The sequence below is a fragment of the Centroberyx gerrardi genome, chromosome 10 (genome assembly GCF_048128805.1).
Source record: "Centroberyx gerrardi isolate f3 chromosome 10, fCenGer3.hap1.cur.20231027, whole genome shotgun sequence".
In the NCBI taxonomy this organism is placed as follows: Eukaryota; Metazoa; Chordata; class Actinopteri; order Beryciformes; family Berycidae; genus Centroberyx; species Centroberyx gerrardi.
Window position 1 is genome coordinate 10529174 of NC_136006.1, and position 5775 is coordinate 10534948.

The 5775-nt window shown below is 38.0% G+C and overlaps 1 long non-coding RNA gene across 1 annotated transcript; it reads left to right on the forward strand.

Moving 5' to 3' along the window:
* The first annotated feature begins 2252 nt into the window (after positions 1-2252).
* On the forward strand, positions 2253-3641 carry LOC144539937 (uncharacterized). The gene is made up of 3 exons (XR_013505165.1): positions 2253-2349; positions 2883-2953; positions 3498-3641. It is a non-coding gene; the product is annotated as an uncharacterized LOC144539937 (long non-coding RNA).
* Positions 3642-5775: the final 2134 nt, after the last annotated feature.

The window sequence follows — 5775 nt, forward strand, 5'->3', positions numbered from 1 at the left end:
AAAACCGTGAAAGATGATAATGACTTACTATATGGTTCTAACCTCCTAGGGGTTGCCATATCTGCTCCCTCCTGTGAAAAGAATCCTGCTGTGGGGGGTAATAAGAGGTCACTCTGCAGGGGGTTAAATTTCAGGCCGACATGGCAGCAGGTTTGCCATTAGACAGCTCCCATTCCTCATTGTGGCAGAACTCACACAGAGGAGCCTGTGGCACCACGATTCCTGTGGGTAGTAGCCCTGACATCACAATTTTCATGTGGTCCTGATAGCTCAATTTTCAAACAGCGTATTGTATTGTTGTATTGTTGAGACCTTCATACACCTTTGCTTGCTTCACTCTCTCCGCGTAAATGACACAAAATAACTTGAACAAGTGTCTTCAACAAATCTTAGTTCAACAGACCTATAGACTTTTGTTTAGGTCTTCAACTCTAAATTGACACATCTAAGCAAAGGCCTTCTTAACATTAGGTAAAGGTAGGTGACTGTGTTTGGCCCCACAAAAGACAAGAACATCAAGTAATATACTTCCTCTTCTTAAAATTATTTAAATATTGAGTCATGCCCCTCCCCACCAACACACACACACACTTCCATTCAGGCTATAGTGGACTATTTCACTTGACTGCTTGTAAGATATTGTCACTTGACTTTAAGTTCATTTTCCTTGCCACTGCACTAGTTGAGAAGAAAAAAAAGAAGCAAAGCTGCCCAAACAAGAAACAGAGGAAAATAAAAGCTTAGCTGACAACTTTTTTCATCACAGAATCAACTGCTGCTAGAGTTTGCTCCTAGCAAAAAGTTAAGAGAGTCAAGTGTCAGTCAAGAAGAGATGGCCAGAGATGTAGCTAGTAAGGTCAAGAGTGACAGAAAATTTTCCTTTGAGTTCATTCCACAGTTGCACTCATTGGAAGTTGCTCTGGATAAGAGCATCAAGTAGGAAACGGGAAATGTAAATCTGCTGTGGAATGGAGTTTGTTTTTCAGTGTTTTACTCATTTCATCACTCTCATGCACATATACTCTTTCACTTTTCAAGAGGAACAGTAATTCCTTTTAGCATTTCAGGGTTATTTGCTTTCTTTAAATTAACCTATTATTTTTCACTTTGGTTAGTTCTGTGTCAAATGCAATTTAAGGACATGGACCCTACTAATCTAATTTGGTAATTTATTGATGACTGTAATGAATATAATGTGAAGTGCCTGACAATAATTAAAGTTGTTGGGCGATTGGCCCTTTGGTCAACTTACCCATTAAGTGATAAGAACATATGCTAACTCTTTCGTAAACACACTAAACAGTAAATAAAGTTACAGATGAATAATAATCGTTAAGTATTTAACCATACAAAACCAAAGTTTCCTTTAACCTGACATTCTGCAGATGAAATGTCTTGAAAATCACATTTCATTTTGCTGTGACCTTTTTGCAATTCAACAATTAAGTCATTCAGTGCAGAGCACGTCTTACAGCTAATTTACTTGATTGAGCCAAAGACCGGCACCAAATTTCATCTAATTATGATGCCTTCCCTTCCTTGTGACTTTTTGTCTTCATAATTGCATGAACTATGTCCATTGTGTGGTTCCTCCAGCTTTTGATTGAATTGTTGTGATTTCCAGCTTGTTCCAGTGTGTTGTACTGATTTACATTAATAACTATTACTATTTGTTTTTTACTCAAGCTATTGCCAAGCTAAGTGAACCATTACACTATTCATCCTATTTAAAACTTTATGTAGTTGGGCTGTGAGTGGAAGAAGGGAGGGAGAAGAGGCTCATTGAATGTGAAATCATTTCTTGTGTTCCTTTAGCAAGCCTATAACTTAAGCTATCCTCGCCTTACCTACAGCAGCCTTTTGTATGCTAGAATGCTAATTGCATGATAAAATGAGGTAGAAATGAGTTTTTTTTTGATAAAGACTTATGATTCTTGATTCTTTATGATTTTATGACTGTATCTCGTTATAACAAGAAATATTTCTCATTATTACAGATATATTCATGTTGCAATGATATCCATGCATTAGTAAGTTGTGTCCACAACATACATCACGTTTTCATCGCTTTTCTTGTAATAATGAGAAAAGTTGGTATCTCGCTATAACAAGATAAGTTGGTATGTCATAATAATGAGAAAAGATTTCATTATAACCTTAAAATATGTTGTTATAACCAGAGCCATATAGAGAGAGAGTTGCGTCATCTCCGTTCTCTCCAATGGACCATTTTTTTTACAGCAATGGCGGATCGCGGAGCCTCTCAATAGTTCCCGGAAGTTAGCGGCTAATACTAGCAGCGCAGTAGAGTTGCAGCGGAATGGACCGTTTGTGATGCACTTTGAAAGGGTAAGATGTTTAAAGAATCAGATTGTATATTATCGGCACATCTGTATCAAATTAACATGTGCATTAAAGCATGTTAGTGGATTATCCCCCTCTAAATTAGTAGATTTAGGGAACGTTAACAGATAACAGATTAGGCTAGGATACTGAATAAAGTTAGCAACACATAACGTTAACCACGAACAGCCTATTAATTATAAATTCCGTTCTCTTAATGCCATTTCATCCAACATTGTGGAATTAGAGAAAAAGACTTCTAAACGTGATTTTTTGCGGGGTGGGGGGAGTTAAATATTAGTTAAATATAACATGGAGGTGGTGAAATGAGGATATCCATTTTGGAGTAAGAGCTAATAATAAAGTTAACGTTACACAATAATAAGGAAGAGAGCTATTTTTGTGATACATCACTATTGATATGGATTTAGAGTGCATATTTGAGACTTCAAAACAGTAAACAAAAACGTAACTTATGGGTTGAGTGTTTTTAGGCTTTGTGATTCTGTTGACTATTACCTGTCTATATTATGTTGCAGCTCAGCTGATTTTGGATTGATGGCAAAGGGAGAGGGAAGTTGGAGGACTTAAATGAGATTGAAAACACAAGGTAAGTTTAAAATAGGCCAGCAATTTTGAAAAATGAATCATACTAGGCTAAATGGGGAATCATACTAAATACTAGGGGAATCATACTAAATACTGCTCTCAGCCTAGTCTTGCCCTTTTTGGTCTTGACAAACTGGTCTGCCTCAAAATGTGCCTGCAGAGTGACTTGAGTTTACTTCCCACACACAACAACTCAGGTTTGTCTACCCACATACACATCCCATAGTGGTTGAATGCACAGTATTAGAGAACACTTTATACTTACTGGACATGTATACACTCATTACATATATAAAAGACAACCAAGAACATGAGACAACTTTATACAAATTAATATCACATCAGTAACTGATGCCACTTGTCATACTTTGTTAAACATCAGCAGCAAAAGCTGTTGATGATCACAACTAATGAAGTTCCATAACTTAAGTTGAGGAACAAAGACCACACCTCATCTCCCAAGGCAATTTCCCATCCAAGCCTATATAGGTGTGTCTAACCCTTTCTCCTCTGTCTTTTTCTCCCTCTCTCACTCTCTCTTTCAGCACAAGAACCACAGGGGGATTCAATGGAGCCTGAAGACTCCCTGCAATGAGACAGCACCCTCACCCTGCACCCTGAGTCTCAACTCCCTGGGTTTTGCAAGCCTTTCCCTGTTCCTTATTTTTAATAAACCAAACATTAAGCTTCCCAATGGTATGGTCTTTGTTTGTGAAAAAGTGCAAATGAAGTGTTTGAATATTATTACCTCGCATATTTTTTTTGTTGTTGTGATCTTTAGTGATAGTAAGATTGCTCCTGCTGAGTTGAGCCAACCATTTTTTCCTCCTCTCCGTATCAGTGGGGAAACCGTACATTCGTACTCCTTTCTCCGAGTGATTGGAGCATCCCCATGCAGCACAGCAAACCATGGTGGAGACTATATGCAAGGACAACACGGAGGAAAGGGCACAGACAACCTGCTTGACATGCTATTCATGTTTCTGAGTTTATTAGAGATTTATTTAATGAATTCATTGCGGTAAATAAATGCATAGTAAAAAGACAAAAGATACATAAAATATATATATTTATATGTGTATAAATATATATGTGTTTTAATGTGTCCTGTCCTGTCTGGATGGGATGTGTTTTAATGTACCCTTTTTAATAAGCAGATTTCTGCTTAAATCATTAAGATTACTTAGGCCCTCAGTTACCATGGGATTACTGAAACTACCATGAATTAAAGAAATGGTAGAAAATTAATCTAATCTGAATTTTGAAACATTCCTTCCCTTCCCCTCCCTTTAAATATATCAATAAACATTAGGATGCGATTGCTCTTGACTACCATACAAGTTTTACTTTTTAAAAAAACATTGATGTAACTACATACACATGTCTGTGTGCTATATAAATATTGTATATAAATATTGTAAATAAATGCATTTATTGACTACTAATTACCAAAAATCGCAGTTCTGTCTCTCTGTATTTACGTTTTCAAATTGCCCGCCAAGTACTTCCTGGAACTATCTGAAGCTACGTGAATCACGTGACGATCAAGCATTTTGGACTTCCGTTGACGCAACTCTCTCTCTATATGGCTCTGGTTATAACAAGAAAAAGATTGCATTATAACAAGAAAAGTTTCTCATAACGAGATGCTGAGCCGATTTTTCTTTTTCTCCGTGGCAACAATACGCTGCCGTACATCACCGTACATAATGACATTTTATATGCGTTGCTATTCGTAAGCACACAGGTGTATGATCTGATCTAAACAAGCTCAATACAATGTATCTCATTATAAACAGGTAAATGCTTCATGTAGCAAATAATTCTAACCCTAACCTACTTCTTACATTTTCATGTGACATTATACCTTAGGGAGTACAGTTTATTTAATCATACATGCTTGCTAGAGTTTGCTAGAGACACAAGCACCTGCCTAATGGGGCGTTACACACATAAAACCTCCTGCAGATGAAGGTCAACTTTTTTGATCGGTGACAGTTTGACAGGGATGGAGAAATCAGTTATTGTGGGGATTGAACCTGTGACCTTCCAGTTATTGGTATGTCTCTGTAAACACCAGGCCGCCTAGTGCCTTGACTGGTTCAACACTGACTAGCTCAAACTGCTGACAGTTGGTTTCCCTGTAAATGATCTGGTCAGTTGTCAGAGAAGCATATTGGGCCTCATCTATAAAACTGTGCGTAGATTCCACTAACTAAACACCTTAGACTTCCACACTACGTACAAAAAAGGAAAAGTGCATACACCCAAAAAGTCTGATTTATAAAAACGTGCGCACGCTTTCTGTCACGCAGGTTTCCCTTTATAAATCCTAATCAACTTGTAATTTTGTGCACGTGAACGAGCCTCACGTCCCATGCCGTTAACTCCCATTTGCCATAAATGGTTAATGAAATTCCCTTCATGAATATTGATATGCATGTGCTTGTCACTTCATTCTCTTTGTGTGAGAAAATGGCAAAGTCAAGACAAAAAAAAGCAATTTCACAGAGTGTGAAACTGAAGTGCTCGTTGGGAAGTTGAGCCAAGGTGAGAGCTTTTGTTTGGTGGCCTCAGTTCAGACATAACCAACCAAAAAAAGGTTTGAGTGGCATCATCTCACAACAGCAGTTAGTGCTGCCAGCTCCGAGAGCCAGACCCTTTATAAAGAATATATTTTTTTAAATGGTCCGATATAAAGGGTGACGCCAGGAAGCGGAAGGGCCACTGGAAGGGCCAAGGCACCGGAGCTCTCTCCCCTTGACGTACATCTTGCCTCGTTGGGAAACCCTAATTAGTGGTATTGTGCCAGAAAAAGACTGA